Source organism: Pinus tabuliformis, chromosome 5_2, assembly GCF_031772625.1.
Source record: "Pinus tabuliformis cultivar Carrire ecotype Pingquan chromosome 5_2, CPIR1, whole genome shotgun sequence".
NCBI lineage: Eukaryota > Viridiplantae > Streptophyta > Pinopsida > Pinales > Pinaceae > Pinus > Pinus tabuliformis.
The window spans coordinates 68,578,396-68,600,292 of record NC_142306.1 but is presented as its reverse complement, the minus strand read 5'-3'; the positions used below and the strand labels follow the sequence as shown (position 1 = coordinate 68,600,292).

The 21,897-nt window shown below is 41.7% G+C and overlaps 1 pseudogene across 1 annotated transcript in view; it reads left to right on the top strand.

The window, feature by feature from the left end:
- Nucleotides 1-20,988, top strand: part of LOC149157575 (putative aquaporin TIP-type pseudogene) — a 101,473-nt pseudogene extending 80,485 nt beyond the window's left edge. The window contains exon 3 of the transcript XR_016261216.1: nt 20,892-20,988. The product of XR_016261216.1 is annotated as a putative aquaporin TIP-type pseudogene (transcript). The remainder of the gene's footprint in view (nt 1-20,891) is intronic.
- Nucleotides 20,989-21,897: the final 909 nt, after the last annotated feature.

Sequence of the window (21,897 nt, the reverse complement as noted above, 5' to 3'; positions counted from 1 at the left end):
TTGAAATGAATTCCTAAAAGAGGTAGGGGTTTGAAGCCCACTAGGGGCCAAAGAAATGCTGATAAATATAAAGTCAAATCTCATATTTTGCCTTCTTTTGCAGGCAAAAAGTCCAAACAACCCAAGACTCATCACACAAGAACAATCTACTTGGACTCTGGTAGCAGCGGTCCAGGTGTGACACAACCCACAAAGGGGAAGAAGGGGACTATTACAACCCATAGTCAACCTTCTTAGCTTGTTGAGAGTGGTTCACGTGGAGGAGCAACAATGACAGATCAGGAAGACCATGCAGAAGGAACTGGTGAAAATTAGGTAAATGAGGAACAATCCACTTTTGGATTCCCAATTGTGGATCCTGATACACAAGTGCAAATGAAAAATATTCACCATTAGTTCTTCCTCATTTCTATGGTAAGGTACATGAAGACCCAAACTCTTTCTTATTTGAGTTTGATATTTTTTGTAGAATCTATGATTATTCATCTGATGCCTAGAAGTTAAAGTTGTTTCCCGCAACTCTCAAGGACGTAGCACTCCGCTGGTTCATGGGACTAGGAGGAAACACTATATCTTCTTGGGAACAAATGAAGAGAATGTTATTGTCAAAATATCAGGAATATTGTAAAACTAGAGATATTTAATATGAAATATTTACTATTGTGCAAAATGATGATGAGACTCTAGAGGATTATTGGAGATTCATGTACATCCTCCAAAGGTAAAAGCACAAATTTGATCTAAGTACATTAGAACCTTGTTCTTACGAGGGCTTACTGATGATGTTAGGAATAATATAAATCCGTTAGGACAAGGGGATATTGCTCAGAAATATTTAGATCAAATCCGTGACTTGTGCCGGAAATTCTCGAGGAATCAATATAGATCTGGTAAAGGAATTCGGAATAGAAATAAGAAAAATGAATCTACTGATGCTATGATTATTGGATTAGAAAACAAAATGGACAATATGAAAATTGAAATAATGAATATTGTTAGTAAACAAATAGACTCTTTGAAGTTTCAACAAAAACTTGTAGAGGAACAAGATTCATTGTATATTTTTTGTCCAAAATGTAGAAAAAACATCTTTTAAGAGAATGTCCTCTCGATATTAAAGGAACTAATAAATGTACAATTTGTATAGAGAACCATGCCACGAAAAAATTTCCCTCCATACCTGGGCTGAAAGCTGTACTTGAAGGAGGACAACCTGAAGCCGAATCATTGCATGCTATGGGAGCACGAAGAAACTGGCCTCAGGTAAGTGCAGGTATGGATCTTGAACCTCCACCATTTTTTTGGTTATAATGCACATCCATATTCCTATCATAACACTAGTCGCTCTCAACATTGGCAGCATGGGAACCAACATCATTATGGACAACCCTCCAAAAATTGGCAATAAGGATGGAGAGGGCCAAACCCTTTACACCATTCCTATCCTACACTTATGCAATCATACCCACCTACATATGCACCTTACCCAATGCCACAACCATCATTACCTAAACTAAGTCAGCCAATGCCACCATTGCCTTTACCTCCACCGTTTCGACCTCCTCAGCTGCCTGCCCAACCTTTACCAAACCCCAATAACAAAGTGGTACAAATGATCTACTATGTGAACCCACTTTCCTCATCTAGATATTAGTCCATGCCATTTGGAGTCAATAATCTCCAATTGAGATCGGGGAAGATAGTAACTTTAGAAAATCAAAAGAAGCATATGGTGATTATCAAATGAGAAAGGTGAGGAGGAAACTCCTGACCATTCTAAAAAATATGTCACCATCCAGCCTATCCCTGTACCTTCTGATCCTTTTCCATATTCTTCCAACTAACCTCCGTATCCGGAGAGGCTATTTGTGGAGAGGAATGACCCCATTCCTGAGTCTAGCCTAGCCTCTAAGATTAGAAACCTTTTCATAAAGGTACCTTTGCACCAAGCTATTAAAGAGATCCCCATTTGCACAAAAATTATTAGGGAACTCTGTCTCAAGAAGCCAGGAAGGAGAAGATTAGAACTGCAAACTATTCAATTTGTTGGTAGAGCAGCAGAGTTAATGACGGGATGTATGTACATAGAGAAATATATCGACCCCAGAAACCCTATTGTCTCTATTCATATAGGTGATGTCCTTGTCTCCAATGTACTTATAGACCTAGGGGTGGCCATTAATGTTATGACCAAGCAAACCATGGATCAACTTGGATTGGTCCATATTCGTCCTACTCCCACTGTGCTTGAACTAGCAGATAGATCTGAAATCAAGCTACAAGGGGTGTTGTATGATGTGGTAATTTCTTTAGACTCTTGGGAATACCCCGCAGACTTCAATGTGCTTTAGCTAAAGAATCTTGCGGGAGGATATCCCTTGATCTTGGGATGACCATGGCTTGCTACGACCGGTGCTTATATCGGATGTCGTTCTGGTGACATGTATATTTCCCATGGAGATTCTAGGAAGAAGGTCACCTTGTATCCACACGCTAGATCCATTCAGGATGATCCAAAATCTTTTGCTTATAGATGTGTTAAAGAATAACATGCCTAAAATGTAGATTAACATAGAAATTTAATGTGCACATGAGAGAAGAGGAGAAACACATAAAGCATGAAAGAGGACAACAAAACTTGATAATAGAGTTCATCTAACTTGGACTATGTCTTTGAGCCCTGCTTGATTAATGGGGAGGCCTTCATTCATTAAGTGGCATGAGAAAGAAGAGTACAAGCATTAGTTACAAGAAAAGGAGTTTTATACCTCCATACTGAAAAATGGACGAAAAATGCAGAACTATGATGGAGAAACGGACAGCGCCATTGCGTTCGTGGCGTCGAGAATGCTGAAACCATATAAAATTTGTCAAAATATGACAAAGTGGAAATTCGGCCCTCTAGCAAAATTTTGCCTTGAACTGTGTGCACTGCCTCCTCTCTACCCAGGCGTACTGATAAACTGTGTTTAAATAAAATAATGGTGATGGATTATTTAAGGATTCAGTTGTGGTGTGTTGGTTGATGATATATTTAATAGGGAGGAGGTCGGGCGATCAAACCCCACCTCCTTTTTTAATACATCGAATCTCTTTAAATTTAACAAACCCCCTTTTTTTAACATTATGGGTTTGGTTGGGCCCGCCTTGGGTGGACTGCCTCCCATACCTACCTCCTGATGGTCATCATGGTAAGGAATGATTCTTTGGGCGTGGTTGGGTCCATGCCCTAAGGGCCGGCCCACCACCCACTACATATAGAGCCCTCTTGTTTGGTGTGAGTTGTGGGGTGGCAGGGTCATGGGCGCCCACCCCGTTTTGGGTTGTTAGTTCCGTGGGAGGGGTTGGCGGTCGTGGCCCGCCCCTCCACCATATATGTTATATTCTTATGTGCGGATAAGAGTTGGGGTGGCGGGGTTGGTGGCCCGCCACCCCTTTTTTATATAAATATTTTGTTATATAAAACAAAGGGTTCATTTTTGGAAATTCAGTTTTTGACCGAAAGGGTCATTTTAACTAGGCAATGATTTCACTTGGAACCTAGCCAGAGTTGGCTAGATTCCATCCACCGGAAAAAGTCCAAATTTTGCCTTCATTAATCCTACCCAGTCATCAAAAAGTCAACCCAACTTTGACAGCCTCTATCTCCTTCATCCGGACTCGGATTGGAGTGTCATTCGCACCATTGGAATCAGGGCGACGAGCACTTTGATTTGATGTCAAGTTCATCATCTTTCTGTCACTTTGAATTTTGATCCTTTTCCATGCCACTGGTGTCTAGAGATTCACCTGGATCAATCCTCCCCATTGAGGAGCTTTTGGACCCCAAAAGCATTCACACTTAGCACAATGTTTGTGTCATTTAAATCCACACTTTCGATTAACTGCACACAAAATAGTACTTTTTTATTATTATTGCAATTATGCACACCACACGACTTAACAACCCTTCCTTGCCAAGAGTTTATAGCACACACTACTTGGCCAAGGATTACATAAAAAGTAATCAATACCTCAAATACTAATAAAGAAAGGCCAAAATATCATCATTGTATTTTGAAGTGATAGGAAACACACCATCACTTTTACATTTACTTGCAATGTATGATTTACAATGGTGGCCATAACAAGCTACTATCTTAGAAAAACCAACTTAATAAAGTAGACCACCGTGAATGGGGTGGATTCATTTGCTGAACATGTTCACCTTTCGGCTCCTCCAGCAATGTTTCTAGAGCATGAAGCATTGGACACATGGTCTATTGGTGTCCCTCTTTGTTGCAATGGCTACAATGATTCTTATTCCCCCAAACTTTCGGGGTTTCCTTGGGGCACTTTCCCTTGGTGTTCCTCCGATAAGTGTTTATGGGGCCCTCACTATCACTAGACTGTGAAGAGGGAATTTCATCGTTTGTCGTTGGCTGGTTTCTAGCTGTATTGGAGCTTTCTCCCATTTCCTTTCTAGTGTACCTGAGTCCTGCACGACGCGACAATTTCTTGACTTCGATGGGGTTTACAATGCCTTGGCCTTTGATGCCGAGGCCCTTTCCCTGATACCCCATCTTCTTCAATAGTTTGGGTCCAATCCCTGTAGTATGTTTTACAAAAGAAGCGAATTTCATCATCATGAAAATCATATGAAATCGAGGAATCGCTTTTTACCTACGGATAGCGATGCTGCAGCTTTTCCAAGGCCTCATCCTTGGCTTGCAACTAGCATAGTAAACTTTGTTTTTCTTCCCTTGCCTCATGTAGAAACCTCCTTAGCTCAACATTCTCAGCTTGGATGCAGTGGTTGATCTCCTCAAGTTCTTGGAGCCCTACTGCAGGGAGTGCCCTTTTCGTTAGGTCCGTTGAAATCCTTGATTCATGGTCGGAATCAGACTCCAAATCTATAGGTCCTCCTGTTGCGATCCCAAGGGCTGCAAACTTCATTTCATCATCAGAATCGAAACCCAAGTCAATGGGCCTACCTCGTGAAAATCTTGCAGCTATGACCTTCTCATCTTCCTCTGACTCAGAATCTTGGTTTTGTTGCACGGTGGTGATGACCTTCTGCTTCCCCTTTCTGTCATTCCTTTCAGGTCTCAGCACAGGGTGCAACTTTCAGCAATTTTTTTCATTATGCCCCTCTTTCTCACAATGTGTACAAGAGGGATTTTCTCCCCTTCTCTTGGCTGTTGTGGCTCGCTTTGGGTGGTCATCCTGTTTAGGTGTTGCCCTATTTTCCAGATGAATGGCCTTTACACTAGCCAAGTCAATGGTAGTAGGTTCAAACAATAGTAATGGATGTCTAATGTAACTATGTAATGATTCAATATACTTAGTTACTACTTCAGGTGAGTCAAGTGCAATGTCCAAATTAAGTGCTTGTTTTCTAAACTCCTCGGTAAAGCTTTGAACATCCTGACCTCTGCCTTGCCTTAAGTATTGCCAATCCATTAAGGCTTTTTGCTTATAACCCAAGGGATAGAATTGTTCCTTTAATGCAGAAATGAAACTAGGCCATGAGGAAAGAAGATTACCCACACTCTTACTACTTCGCAACTTTCTCTCCCACTAGACGAGAGCGGTGCCACTCAGTCGAAGAGAGGCCAACTGAATATTTGCCTCATCCTCTTTGATCTGTTGAATCCTGCAGTAGATCTCAATCTGCCTAATCCAGGTATTAAGCTATTCTGCATTACTTTCACCGTTATACATGGGAAGATCAAATTTGACATCTAATTTAAAGAAAGGTTTCTTACATTCACCCCTTGAATTTCTACAATGATGATGATGAGAGGAAGAATAGCTTTCACTCGTGGAAGGAGAAGGAGGGGGTTCTTCTTCACCATTTCCATGCACTGAACCTTGTTCTTCTGCCTTTTTCCCTTCTTCTTTCTCCAGCCTTGAAAGCAACTGACCAACATTTTCTGCCATTGTATAGAAAGTTTTGTGGAAATTGTGCTCCTCTTCATAACGAGCCTCTTCATTTTCCATGTTTCTCCTTTGATGTGCATGCCCCGCTTCGGGATCGAAGGAATTTAGTTTCCCTTCACCTCTTCGGAGCTTGTTTCTTGTTAGCATACAAACATGCAATTCGCATCTAAAAAGACCTGCTCTGCTACCACTTGATCTAAAATATTTTTCTTATAGATGTGTTAAAGAATTACATGCATAAAATGTATCTTAACATAGAAATTTAATATGCACATGGGAGAAGAGGAGAAACACATAAAGCATGGAAGAAGACAATAGAACTTCATAACGAAGTTTGTCCGACTTGGACTACGTCTCTGGGCCCTGCTCGATCAATGGGGAGGCATTCATTCATTAAGTGGCATGAGAAAGAAGAGTACAAATATTAGTTACAAAAAAAAAGGAGTTTTATACCTCCATACTGAAAAATGGCTGAAAATGCATAACTTTGATGGAGAAATGGATAGTGCCATTGTGTTCATGGCATCGAGAAATGATGAAACGATATAAAATTTGTCAAAATATGACAAAGTGGAAATTCGGCCCTCCTGCAAAATTCTGCCTTGAACTACATGCACTGTCTCCTCTCTGCCTGGACACATTGATAAACTGTGTTTAAATAAAATAATGGTGATGAATTCTTCAAGGATTTGGTTGTGACGTGTTGATTGAGGATCCATTCAATAGGGAGGAGGTCGGGTGGTCAAACCCCACCTCGTCCCTTTTTTATACATCGAATCTTTTTAAATTTAACAAACCCATTTTTTTACATTATGGGTTGGGCTGGGCCCGTTTTGGGTGGCTGTTGACGGGAAAAGTGTCTACTCAGAACGCCCCTATCCCACTAAGGTGTGATAGTACCTTAGCAACAAACAAGGAAAACTATTTTCGTATTCTTCTTTATGAACTGTAAACGAAGAGGAATAGGATGAACCAACCTGTGTCTTGCACTAGTCCTTTGATCCAATCCCTCTCCTCTTTGACAGCTTCCAGCTACCTGCTCCCTTACTTGCCCAGCTTCACCAAGTTCCTGCAAGATCACAGAAGAGGAAAACTACACAAAGACATGGATTTACATTCATAAACAACTTAGGATCAGATTTAAGCTAAACATGAAAATATAACAAAAACATCATTGATACACAAGCATGTAGGAGAAACTCAAATAGTTTTATTGATATCACAAGAAGGTCCAGGAGGAGTTACAACCGATGATTCCTGATCCAGCATCAACCCCCCAGCAAAGGAATCCCCTCTTCACCTCCAACAAAGCATAAATCACCCAATGCACTGATCTCTATCTCAAAACCAACAACAATTCTCTGCAAAGTACAAAATTCCAGCCTCCGGATCTCTGGGATGAGGGATCCATATATAGATGTATGCAAAGAGGATGAGTCAGCTTATGATTTGACTGGTGGCCTCTCTCTGTCAGTTCTTGCTTCCACTTGGAGACTGAGAGCCTCTTACTCATCCTTGGTCGAACTCAGTGAGGCAAGTGTCATTGGGGAAGATTCTGGAAGCTTCCATTGTCTGTCCACCTCGCGGAATGACACTGCCATTTGTCATTTCCCTCTCAGCGCACCCTGGTAGTGCATTTAGGTGCATTTCAACGCACCTAGCTAGTGTACTGGGGTGCTATGCAACGCAGCTAGCTAGTGGAGCAGCTGAAATGATCCTGATTTGACTGTTTCTGAGCAGTTTCTGGTGGAGAACTTCTGGGAGAAGCTGTAGTTTGTTGACCTTGTTCCTTTAGGGGAAGGAACGACATTTTTAGGGACTTAGGATCCCTTGGTTTATGGACATTTCATGCTTAGAGTTGTAAGGCACAAAAATGTCTATAACAGTTGCCCCCTAAAGTATGAGGCCGTTTATCGGGTGAAATGCTTTATTAGGAGGATCCGAAGTTCTTTCAATGCTGGGAGGAGACTTGTAATAAGATACAATACAATACATTATCTTCATACTGTTTTCATTATCTAGCTGAGGCAGGCATTCCCATGCTCAGCTTTATAAATTCATTTTTATGTACACAGGACAGACAATCGTCTGATGGTAGACTGATGATTCTGATGAAGTCATCATCCTTTTGGTAGGATGATTATCTGTGCTGCAATGCTGTACTTGTCAATGTTTTTATTTTTCCTGAATATATATCGCAGTCCGGATGGATGAAACTAGATCCGGGGTCTTCAATCTCGTCCGATATTCACTCGAAGTAAAAGTCGATCCATGTGAGAAATGTTTTGAAGTCGAACATGGAAAGACATCGCTTGATTACCAGTCGATGATGTAAACTGTTAACAAGCGCGAGAGGAATCACCGATAAGGATGACGACCCTCAAGGTACTGCAGTACAATTCACGTGTTGTGAATAAAGGACTTGGCGTCGAACACCACGCAAAATCTTTCGGTCGAAGGTCATTGATGTATACCTGTCGTTGGAAGTGAGAAACTTGCCATTGAGGCATGCAAGCTTCAAAGTACTGAATGGGGTGTTCCTAGATCAACTTCTTGGATAATGAGCTGGTGTCGACAAGAAGCGATCCGTCAAAGGAGGGCCTTGATGAATCCCACATCAATGACACGGAATGGAGCAAATGATTTTGATGGAGGTGAAAACAATCTGATGATATATGGTTCAGGATGGCGGTCATGAAAGAATGAAGTATAATGTATGGTAGTGGATGGGACACGGGTGACTTCTCTGGATGACTTCTCTTGAACATGTCGACGACACTTATGTGATGGATTGGTAGCATTTACCCCAAATGTGGATGGTATGGCGTGACCATGGTGATGTGACCGGTGAATGAAACAACCCAACCCGACTCAGGCACGGAGTGGAAGTGTCATGTTCAAGAGCGACTTGCTACCAATAAATATTCTTTGAGTTTCTTCCCAATTTTTCCCCAGTCATTGCTGACTAGTACCCCTTTATTTTTGTCAAGCTTGAGGAGGATAACATATGATTGTTCTATAATTTGCCCTTCGGGCAAACCCATCGCTATGTTTTAACGAGCCTAGCGATAGTGAAACTCGTTCTCGTCTAAAGACAAGTTTGTCGCTATTAATCTTTTTAACGAGTTTAACGACAAAGATAACTCGGTCCTTTTCATTTTTAGAGAGTCTGAAAAGGTACGTAAAGGTAACTCCAAAATTCCTTTTTCGTCATCTAATCCCTTAAGTTCGAAAAAGTATAAAACAATACAGAAGGGATGAACTTTCGATAGTTTTAACGAGCCGAACAAAACAAGCGCTCGATCTTTTTGTGCAATAATCCCTCAGGTCCAAAAAGATTAAAATCTAGAGGAGGGATAGCACTTCCGGTCACTTTAACGAGCTGGAAGGCTAAAACTCGGCAATCTTTTCATATTTTACGAGTCAGTTGAAAAGAGCTTAAAGAAGACTCGTCTTTTGAGGAACGAGTGATAAAATGGGTAGTAGCTGATTCCAGGTAATGGTTGGAATTTTCCAATCACGGCAGTGTCACAAGGATGGCTAAACAATCAAAATGGGTAAACAATCAAATGGAGGTGAATGATCGGCCAATGGAAAAGTGGAGGTGACGGTGCAAACACGACCAAGGCTTTAATGGCTGAAATCTTCATTCACGGTGGTTATTTACCGGGGAATAGTTCATTTTTTAATGAGCTTAAACGCGGGTGGAAACACTTGCTCATGTCTTATGTTTATTTTTTAACGAGCTTGAACTATGTGCTAAAACTGCTCGATGATAAGTTTGCATGCCCCCAGCATAATAACTCAAATCAAGGTGCATGCCCCCTCAAGCTTCATTGCATTCAACTCAGTGGTTGGAATGAAGGTTTACCTTTGAGATTTGAAAAGGGGATTTGTTTCATTTTTTAATGAGGTTGACACAGTAAAAGAACTATCCTCATGACTCATTTCATTTTTTAACGAGGTTGACATGAGATAAGAACCGTCCTCGGAGTCCAAATCCATTAGATATAGAAGGTTTCATATTCCACTATGGCCACTTCCGCCAGATTACTCGGAGGCGGTAGGGCAAAAGTACCCATTAAGGCAGGGTCTTTTAGGAGACCTACTCCGATATTTGGAGCGAATGATTGCTTCCATGGATCATTGGAATGCTTCCCGTAACTTGTGAACTGTTGGGGAGAAATGTTTGTTGGTCGATGATTGTAATTCCTCCTTGGAAGGGAAATGCAATCTTCCTGAAGTAGGTCGACACAACTGCGGCCATGGCATATATCCAGGGTCTTCCCAATAGGATGTTGTAATCAAGGTTTCCATCGATTACTTCAACATCAATTTCTACTGTTTTCCCTCCTAGTTCAACTTTCAAGTTACTTAGAATACCATATGGTGTATATGTCCTTTCGTCGAATGATTTTAATGTCGTCGAAGATCGCGACAAGGTTGGAGATCCTAAAGTTTTCCAGCAACTCATCGACATAATGCATGTAGATGCCCCCTCATCAATAATTGTTCGATGAATAGTTTTGTTGAGGGCTTTCACTTGAATAAGGAAAGCTAGTTGAGCTGGTAACTGAGGGTCATATCCTTTATGATCAAAGGCCACAAGATTGGAATCCATTGGGTCAATCCCACCTATTGCTGATAATAAAGCTTGCTCTTGGGAGAGGCAATTTTGCGGTACCTCAAGTGTCGACATAGCGGATGGCGATTGGGCCAGGTCCTCTATTATATTATAATTCTGTGCTATTTTTGCACGAGGATTAAATGTCGATTTGTGCACTTCTCCCTTTGGCGACTTTATCATTTGTTCAGGAATGATGGGTGGCACAACTTTGGTCAAAGTTGTTGTCGAACTACTAGGTTGTTCATTAGCCTTGTTATTCGACACCTGTGGATTCTCGTAATCTTTATTCCTTGCCAAAGCATCATTTTGCTGCTTTGAGATAGACAACATAAGCACTTGGGATTGGGAAGCATTTTGATTAGCAACCAGTTTGGTTCCCGGGATTGGAAACGGATCAGTCAATACTGCTGAGGTTTTTGAACTCTTAAAGAGTTTGTTAACTTCAGCTTTATGTGGACAATCTCTCGTCCGATGATCCTCATCGCATATATGACACCCCGCAGGGGGTTTCCTTTGCCCATAAGGCTTTTCAGGAGATGACTCATCCTGCTTCCTTTTTCTCCCTTTGTTTTTCTTCTTGCCCCCTGGTTGCTTCAGTTGTTTGCCCTTGTCAGTCGACACGGCATTTACTTCCGAGGCAAGAAGTTCCTCATTTGCATTTTGACTAGAAATATTACAGGCCTTTTTAGATGTAGCCTTTGTCGATTTCGTGTCTGTCGCGCCAATCACGCCATCGATGGCATGAGAGTCATTGTTTGATTTAGGAGGAGGAGGAACTGAGAATTCCGGTCTAGGGGCGTCAGGTATTTTATCGTAGAGCATGCCAGACTGAGTGTAAATCAAGTCCAAATATTGCGCATGAGCGATAACTTGCTCTTCTGTGACGACTCCCCCTTTTGCCACATCTTCTGTGATGGAAGGTAGTAATGACTTGATAAACCATTCAGCTAAAAGCTGATCAGGAACATACGTTTTTACCATTCTACGATGACGTCGCCACTCATGTATATGATCAGATATGTGAGTGGCCGTCGTTTGTTTGAAGTTGGTAAGGAGTTCCGTTCCCATTTCATACCTTATCGGTAATTGAAAATGGGTTAAAAAGGTTGTGGCTAGGGTACTGAAGTTGTCGAATGAAGCTCTAGGCAATTCGATATACCATTTTGCTGCCGGACCAGTTAATGTCCTCTGAAAAAGGCGAAGTCTAATCGAATCATCGTTTAGGGTGTTTGATGAACACCACAGATGAAAGGTCATCACATGATTCGACGGATCTTCACCCAGATTTCCATTAAATTTAGGAATATCTGATGGAATTTTATGCGAAATCGCTGGCCACCAAGCGGCATAAGCAATTGGATCATTCGTCAGCCGGTTTAGATCTGGTAATTCTAGAGTTGCTACAAAGGGCACCTGTTGATTCAGGTTAGGCGAAGCATACCCAGGATAAGATGGAATCGCCTGAGCAGTGGGTCTTTGCATACCAGCATAATGTATTTGATGCTGGAAACTTTGACAAGGTTGATGGGCATAACCATTATAGTATGGTTGTTGATAACCGCTTTGGAAATGCAGTTGCCCATTACTTACAAAGACTTGTTGCTCAGGTCCTTGATATGATTGCTGGAATTGCGGTTGTTGAGATTGAACCAGCCCTGGTTGTTGGACCATTCGTTGTTGTCCAATACTGGATGATTGACCAAGATGAGGAGTCATAGTACTTGTTTGAGCCTGAGTCGCTCCAGATAAGGAGGCACTAACCTGAGGTTGTGATTGAGTTGTCGAGACAAGAGGTTGTTGTATTGCAACCTGAGAAACTTGGGGTTGACGTACAACAGGTAGCGCTTGTACTTGGGACGCAATCACCATACCAGGTATAATGGGAATATTCGACACAGGGTGGACTGGTTGCATTGAATATGCAATCCTTGGTTGCTGAGGCAGTATTGGTACCCAACCGCTGGATGTAATTCCAGTTTGACCTGAACTTTGTTGTAAACTCCCATATGGTTGTTCTCCGGGAGGGAACAATGAAAAGGCATATTGCCCTCCATATGGTGGAAATCCAGTACTTAAAGGGTATATTGGCCTTTGAAGACACATTGGATCGATTGGTTGAGTTTCAACATAAGAAATACCAGATGATAATCCGGATGAAGAAATAGGAACTGACCATGTCGTTGAAACAGTCCCTGATTGGACTCCGGCTTGTTGTTGATAACTTGCCAGGACAGATGATATACCATCGAACATCGTTGGAGTAGCAGCAGGAGGCTCTGCCGCTGCTGTGTCGGATGACACAGTCCTGGATGTCGACGGTTGTTCAGACATATCTAGTCTATCCAAAAGATTTTCTAGCGATTCTACAAGAACTTGCGATGAAAAGAGACTAACTTCGAAGACCAACGAGGGAATGGTGATGATTATTCCGTTTAAAATAAATTTTAGACGCTTTGACACAACTTGTTTTTTCAATTTTTAAGAGTCGAGAAAAAACAAAAGATGACTCTAGTCTCCTTCGATTTTTAATGAGCCTGAAGTGACAAGTGCTCAGATGGACCTTTTCCGTTAAGGAGTCTGAAAAGGAACGAAAGGGACTGCTCTGGAGATCTAGGTAGAGGGAGTACCAAACCAATCGCAAAACTGCATAATACTTTTTACAGTACGGCAGTCAATCTTCCCGAATTCTGTGTTCGGTGCATTGCGATCAGTAGGGCGGCCGACACGGCTTCCTATGGATAAAAGGTTTTAAGCCTATAGGGGTCTCCCAATATATGCTTGACGGTACGTGGGAGCACAAGTCCGTACTGGCACTTATCGTCTCAAAGTGGAGGAATCACCCAACCATCAGTGACGACAACAGTTACTAGGCTTTACGACGCCGGAATACGTCTCTAGCCTAGACCTCTAAATGTTGTGCGTTAAGTTCCAAAGCGTTGTTAGATTCATTCAATTTATTTTAAGTTGATCTTTCTTAGAAGTTTGCCTTTTGGGATCACCACGAGATGTAGATGTAATTCCTAAAATGCAATCTAAAGATGATAAGCAAGCTTTTACCTCTTTTCAGCAATGAAAATCCTAGCTACAAGGGGAAAAGAAAGACACAATCTTTTCTCAAAGAGCAAAGAGCACACTGTAAATGCACCTTTTCCTAAATCAAGCCAAACAGACTATCAATATGCAAATGCACATATGCATGTATTTGTTTTCACTTTCTTAATATTGATGCCTAAAAAGAAAGTTGATGTACAAATCTGAATTTGCTTTCAAGTGACAAACACAAACAAGCTTCTTTTCGAAATCAAAAGGTAGAGAAGATTACGACACTTTATGATTTTGAAATAAACACTCGTTTCGACACCAGAAAGTGACAAATTCAAACCAAAGGCAAAAGTAAAAGTATAATCGACTGTCAACAGCAAATAAACTTTTTCCTAAGATCAAAATCGACACTTACGACAGATCTAAATCCAAGGACGACAGTATGACTATTCTACCTTTTCAATGGAAAACTGTAAATGATGTAACAAACACACAAAGAACATCTGCAGTCTTTTTGTACAAAGGAGGCGGAATTAAGGCAAAGAAAAGGGGTTTTTAAACAGACACACACTGATCATAGGCTGCAAAATCAGAGACAAAACTGAAAAAATGGAGCAAAGAACCTCAGCTGCATAGGGCTAGGCTGATCAGAGCACCTGTTACACAGAGAAACTGAATTGCAGCGTAGGTAGCCCTCTCGGGAACTACGTTGAAATGCAGAGTCTCTTCACAGTGCCTGCGCTGGGGCAGAAACGAGACTTCTATCCGGGTTCTGGGTCATGGTTTGCAGTTTAATCTATGGATTTTGGCCGAGTAAAAGCAATCAGTAATGCACAATCAGAGGGTGGATTTAAAGGAGGTCTAAGAGTTATCACAAAGGGTAATCAGATCACTTGTGAATCAGCTGTTCAAATCATAAACAAATCCAGTGAATGGATTGAAGTAGTAGGTGTCTACTTTGCATTTAATAATGGCAAATGCAATTCGATTGCTACTTCTGTGTTTATGAAACAAACAACAAGAGAAACACAAACAAACTAACTAGACACGATCCCCAGCGGAGTCGCCATTTTGTTGACGGGAAAAGTGTCTACTCAGAACGCCCCTATCCCACTAAGGTGTGACAGTACCTTAGCAACAAACAAGGAAAAATATTTTCGTATTCTTCTTTATGAACTGTAAACGAAGAGGAATAGGATGAACCAACCTGTGTCTTGCGCTAGTCCTTTGATCCAATCTCTCTCCTCTTTGACATCTTCCAGCTACCTGCTCCCTTACTTGCCCAGCTTCACCAAGTTCCTGCAAGATCACAGAAGAGGAAAACTACACAAAGACATGGATTTACATTCATAAACAGCTTAGGATCAGATTTAAGCTAAACATGCAAATATAACAAAAACATCATTGATACACAAGCATGTAGGAGAAACTCAAATAGTTTTATTGATATCACAAGAAGGTCCAGGAGGAGTTACAACCGATGATTCCTGATCCAGCATCAACCCCCCAGCAAAGGAATCCCCTCTTCACCTCCAACAAAGCATAAATCATCCAATGCACTGATCTCTATCTCAAAACCAACAGCAATTCTCTGCAAAGTACAAAATTCCAGCCTCCGGATCTCTGGGATGAGGGATCCATATATAGATGTATGCAAAGAGGATGAGTCAGCTTATGATTTTACTAGTGGCCTCTCTCTGTCAGTTCTTGCTTCCACTTGGAGACTGAGAGCCTCTTACTCATCCTTGGTTGAACTCAGTGAGGCAAGTGTCATTGGGGAAGATTCTGGAAGCTTCCATTGTCTGTCCACCTCGCGGAATGACACTGCCATTTGTCATTTCCCGCTCAGCGCACCTTGGTAGTGCATTTAGGTGCGTTGCAATGCACCTAGCTAGTGTACTGGGGTGCTATGCAACGCAGCTAGCTAGTGGAGCAGCTGAAATGATCCTGATTTGACTGTTTCTGAGCAGTTTCTGGTGGAGAACTTCTGGGAGAAGCTGTAGTTTGTTGACCTTGTTCCTTTAGGGGTAGGAACAACACTTTTAGGGACTTAGGATCCCTTGGTTTATGGACATTTCATGCTTAGAGCTGTAAGGCACAAAAATGTCTATAACAGTGGCCCATCCCCCTTACCTACCTCACGCCCGTTGTCATGGTAAGGAATGATTCTTTGGGCATGGTTGGGTCTGTGCCTCAAGGGCCGGCCCACCACCCACTACATATAGAGCCCTCTCATTTGGTGTGAGTTATGGGGTGGCGGGGTCATAGCCGCCCACCCTGTTTTGGGTTGTTGGTTCCATGGGAGGGGTCGGGGTTGTGGCCCGCCCCTCCACCATATATGCTATATTTTTATGTGCAGATAAAAGTTGGGGTGGCATGGTTGGTGGCCTGCTACCCTTTTTTTATATATTTTTTTGTTATATAAAACAAAGGGTTAATTTTTGGAAATTCGGTTTTTGACCGAAGGGGTCATTTTAACCAGGCAACAATTTCACCCGAAATCTGGCCGGAGTTGGCCGGATTCTGTCTGCTCGAAAAAGTCCAAATTGTGCCTTCATTAATCCTGCCGAGTCATCAAAAAGTCAACCCAACTTTGACTGCCTCTATCTCGTTCATCTGGACTCGGATTGGAGTGAAGTTCACACCATTGGAATCAGGGTGACGAGCACTTCGATCTGATGTCAAGTTCATCATCTTTTCGCCACTTTGAATTTTGAGCCTTTTCCATGCCACTGGTGTCTGTAGATCCACCTGGATCATAGGAGCTCCGAGACACTTTATGGTTAGACTATAGTAGAGATGAGGAGACTCAGCTTATTTCCTTGATACATTAGAATGCTGAGTTTTCAAAGGAGGGCGAGGTTCAAGACTTTCTGAACAATCTAGACACCATGCCCAATTTTGAGTCATTGAGTCGTTTTTTAGTCTATATTTTCAGGAAATTCATGACCCTCTACCTCCCTTGCCACCATCTCTAGAAACACCTTTGTGTAATCTTGAGCCTGATACCACACTTGTTGAGATTAGTCTAGGAAAATCCTTGCATACCAGTTCAGACTTGGATTCATCCCAGCAAGAGCATCTTTTGAATTTGTTGCGAAACCATCGTGATGCCTTTACATGGGGCTATGAAGATATGAAAGACATCCCTCCTGAAACCTGTACCCACCATATTTATATTCAGGATGGAGCCCGACCTGTCTAACAACTCCAAAGGCATATGAACCCAGCTCTGAGAGATGTTGTAAAGGAAGAATTGCAAAAACTCTTGGATGTTGATTTTATCTATCCTATTTCTGACAGCCAGTGGGTCTCTCCATTGGTATTAGTCTTGAAAAAATATGGGAGATGGTGCATTTGTATTGACTACAGAGAATTGAACAAAGCCACCCTCAAGGATTACTTCCTCCTCCCTTTCATCGACCAAGTACTAAATACCCTTGATGTTAAGAAGTATTTTGCGTTTCTAGATGGCTTTAGTGGTTATAACCAGATACAAATTGCACCCGAGGATCAAGAAAAAACCAATTTTACATGTCCATGGGGTACATTTTCTTACCGAGTGCTCCCCTTTGGGCTATGTAATGCCCCAACTACCTTTCAAAGGGTAGTCTTGGCCATTTTTGCTGGCCTTAAGTGTGTGGAAATCTATATGGATGACTTTTCCGTGTTTGGTGATTCATTTTAGGAAGCCCTTAAAAATCTAGAAAAAGTGATTTTTCGCTGCCAAGAAACTCATCTTGCCTTGAGTGACAAAAAATGAAGATTAATGTGCAAGGTGAGAGTGGTTCTTGGCCATTTTAATTCTAACAAAGGTATCCAGGTTGACCCTGCAAAATTAGAAACTATTTTGAGTCTTCGTGTACCCAAAACTCAAAGGGAAGTGAGAGGTTTTCTAGGACATGCGGGCTACTATAGGAGATTCATTGAGAATTTCTCAAGGATAGCTACCCCCCTTTTCTGACTTTTGGCTAAAGATAGTGAGTTTTCTTGGTCCATAGCTTACCAACAATCCTTTGAGACATTGAAGGAAAAACTAGTTCAGGCACCAGTTTTGAGAGGACCAAACTGGTCCTTGCCATTTCATATTTCCTCTGATGCCTTGGATACTACTATTGGCACAGCTTTAGGACAAGAAGGAGATAAGCAATCTTATGTTATTTATTTCATTAGTAAAAACTTATCACCCACTAAACTAAATTATACGGTTACTGAGAAAGAGTTTTTAGCTGTAATTTTTTCCATTAATAAATTCAGACATTATATTACAGGATATGAAGTCTTTGTGCATACCGACCATTCCGCAATAAGATATTTGATGAATAAACCATTAACTAGCGGTAGAGTGACTAGGTGGTTATTATTGTTGTAGGAATTTAATATTACCATTATTGATAGACCGGGAAAATCTAATGTAGTAGCAGATTATCTTTCAAGATTAAATAATCCTGGTGAAGCAATTCCTGTTGATGATGATTTTCCTGACAAACATCTTTTTGCTGTGTCGACAAAATCCCCGTGGTTTTCTGACATAGCTAACTATTTAGTCACTGGAAAATTACCACCTCACTTATCCGCTCGTGAAAAGCGGAATATCATACAGAAAAGCACTGCATATTCTTGAATTCAAGGAGACCTCTTTTACACTGGAGCAAATCTCATTATCCATAGATTTGTAAGAGAGGAAGAAGTGTTTGATGTTTTAAAATCTGCCCATGATGAACCTTGTAGAGGTCACTTCGCCGATAAGCAGACTGCATACAAAGTGTTATGAGCTGGCTATTTTTGGCCCTGTTATCACCTGGATTGAACCTCAGGCTGAAGGAAGGCAATGCGAGGGTAACCACAAACCATGCTTAGCTAAGTAGCTAGCCCTACTAGGCCATGAGAAGGCTCTCTTTGTAAGGATCTTAGCCAAGATGACTAGATTAGGAAAAAAAATTTAGGCTGGGTATAGTAGCACAAAGTTTTGATTGGAATTTTGAAGGGGTTTTGCTGGATTAGGAGGAGCTAGATAGTTTAGGTTTGGGGAATCAGGTCAAAATTGTAGGGTGTACAATGGGGCAAGGTAGGCATAAGGTTTAGCACTCTATGGCTTGATGGGTGAGATGTTTTAAGACTAGTGAGAGGCTAGGAAGATCATGTGATTACCATGGATCCTTCCCAAACTGTAGAAAACATGAAATGGTGAATATTTTCCCAAAGCAGAGCACTGATGTAATGAATTCTTCCTATTAACTTGAAAGCATTCACTTAGAAGCAATGGAATGCTTAATAGAATACACAAAACATACTAACATATGACCACAAGAGAATAAACTATACTAAAACTCCATACCACATGGATCCCATAAAAATAGCTACAATTCTTATTAATCTCCTGCTAAACTACTAGAAAATGATGTGCAATCAAGGTCTGAGCATCCAGCTGAGTCCAACCTTTTACAATGAGAAAGAAGAAGAAGATATAGGATTTGTTTCAACCTCCTCCCATCCTTAGGGGTCGAATCCATAAGATGAGGAGCTAATCTAACCAACTCTGAACAAGAAATTGGAATATAGGCATCTTAACAACTTGCCACTAAAAGTGAAAAAACAGATTCATTTAAGATCAAATTGACTTTTAATCTAATGAATCTACCCTCTACTACTAATTATCCATCATATTTACAATCCAAGTCATCATTTACATCAGTAAAACGACCATGAGAGAAAATCCATGAACACAGTAAAAAAAATGGAAAAATAGCCATCTTGTGCAAATTTTCCCTACGCGCAGCACCACTGGCCCAACGCGCAATGCCACTTTCAGGTCCCTTTGGATGCCTTCCTAGCATCCAAATTGAGCTCATGATAGCTCATTGGAAAGGTCTTCAAGTCTACTTTCCAACACCTAGAATTTATTCATTTGAAGCTCATTTGACCCCTCAAAAGTTGATTCTCCCAAGACTTCTTTTGTGTGTCCAAAAAGTGGCAGAAAGGTCATTTTTAGGGTGTTTTTTGACCTTTTGGTGGACCAATTCTACCCCAAAAACTTAGCGAATTCATTGGGTGCATGTACTCATCGCTCTAAATCCAAAAATGCAAGCCTTTTTTCCATTAGATGCCCCTAGGAAAAGCACAGTGCCAAATATATACGTGCAACACCACCTCTCAGACGCACAGCGCCACTTCCCTAATGCGCAATGCCAATTCCCTAATGTGTAGCGCCATTTCCCTAATGCGCAGCGCCGAGCCCAGGCGCGCAATGCCACTCCCTGAATGCGCAACACCACTTCAATCTGACTTTTGACTACCTTCTCGATGTAAAAATTGAGTGTGGGATAGCTCGTTGGAAAGCTTGTCGAGTATAATTTCCATAACATCTTGAAATTTTCAATTTGGATCTTATTTTCCTTGTCAACAGCTCAATCTCCCAAGACTGGTCAAAATGTGCAGAATGAGGCTACCAAAATGCAGAGTGTTGTTTCAGTCAACGTTTGGAGGTCATTCTCAACTCCAAATTGAGGTCATGATAGCTCATTAGAAAGCTCTCTATTTCTAGTTATCATTTGACTCATTAATCAAGTCATTTGGTCACCTCAGCTAGGCGAAAGCTTGATTTTCCCAAGGTCACTCTAGAAGTGCATCAACTCTCCTGAGACAAATGATGTTTTAGAAATTTCTCCAAAACCATGAGACCTGTGAAAACACGGAAGGAGGTTTTTCTTCTTGGATCTATGGTGGACAAAAACCTCTCTCACTTTTGTAAAATTCATCTTTTATTTCTCAGAAACATCATTTGAATAAAACTTATCCCGATGTGTGGAACAGGGGATTGTTAGAAATGAAGGGAAATGAAGGGGATGAGGGGCTTCTAATTTCTTGAGAAATTTTTGGGAAGTAGGGAGGGATGTTAGGAAGTAGGGGAAAGTGGAATTTCAAGGATTGAGTGAGGGGAAGGGGTTCAAAAGGGCAAAACACAGGCCTAACCTAGAAAAGTGTCAAATTGCAGCAATAGGCTAGGGTTTGTGGGAAAATGATGAATTTGAGGGATATCAATGATGGGAAGTATTTAAGAAGGTATATTAAGGATACGGGGAGGTGTATGAGCATCAATATACAAGTTTTTCTAATGATTTTACCATCCAATAAAAATTACCTTCAAAACCCTAAGAGAGTGAAATAAGCCTTACCTAAGCACAACTGAAGCACAAACAAGGTGTAAAATGACCCATTGGAAGAGATAAACTCTTACTCATAAAATCAATCGGATGTTCTTTCCATTGATCACTTTTTTGCCTAATAATGTCGAATATAGCCTGACTTTTGAGCTGGTTTTTGGAGCTGCCGCGAGCCGCTGCCGAGAACCCTTGCCTGCTCAAGCTGCGCGCTTCCGCCCTGCCCCCCAGGCTTAGCCTGGTCGGGCTCCCTCGCCCTCGCCCTAGCAGAGCCTTGCTTGGACCCCCTCGGGTCCCTCCGTTGTCGCTGCCCTGATCCTCTGCTCTCCCAGCGGGCCTGCCATGGCAGGATCCGCCTCCCCTTCTCTCGGCCCTGAGACCCTCGAAGAAATTTTTGACTCTCTGCTCTCTGAATCTTCAGATCCGAGACCAAGGCCTTCTCAAACCAAGTTTATCAAAAAGCTGGATGAGATTCCTGAGGTGGATTTGCCCCCTGCTCTGCCAAGGAAATCAGCAATAGCTCTCGCTGAAAGAGGACTGGTTGGCCAGTTTACTGGGCTTTGGCCATCACCAAGAACGGTTCAGAAATGGGTGGAACGTAACTGGAGTCCAATGATACAGGGCAAGATCGCCATAAGATTTTGTGGACGTGGCTTTTTCACCTTCTTGTTCGAATCAAAGGAGGATAAGAACCTCATCTTCCGTAATGGGCCCTATTTCATGGACACAAGAGGCTTATACCTAAACAAATGGACCCCGGAATTTGATCCGGAAATGGATATCCCAAACGCTGTTCCTGTTTGGGTTCGTCTCCCCCATCTCCCACTTCACTGCTGGGGGGATGAATCGGTAAGAGCTATAGGCAATGCACTCGGGAAATACATTGACAGATCGGAACCAAGAGAAAACATGCACGCATGCGCAAGAATCTGTGTTGAAGTTGATCTCGGGAAAGGACTACCAGAAGCCATCAAAATCAAGGTGGACAAGTGGATGCACATTCAGCAGCTGGACTACGAACAACTCCCCTTCAAGTGCAAGGTATGTCATGAGTATGGCCATTTTGCAAATAGGTGCAGTAAGTTAAAAGCAAAAGAAATAGATATTAATGAGGAACACACAGAGGGACCATGGGAACAAGTCAAA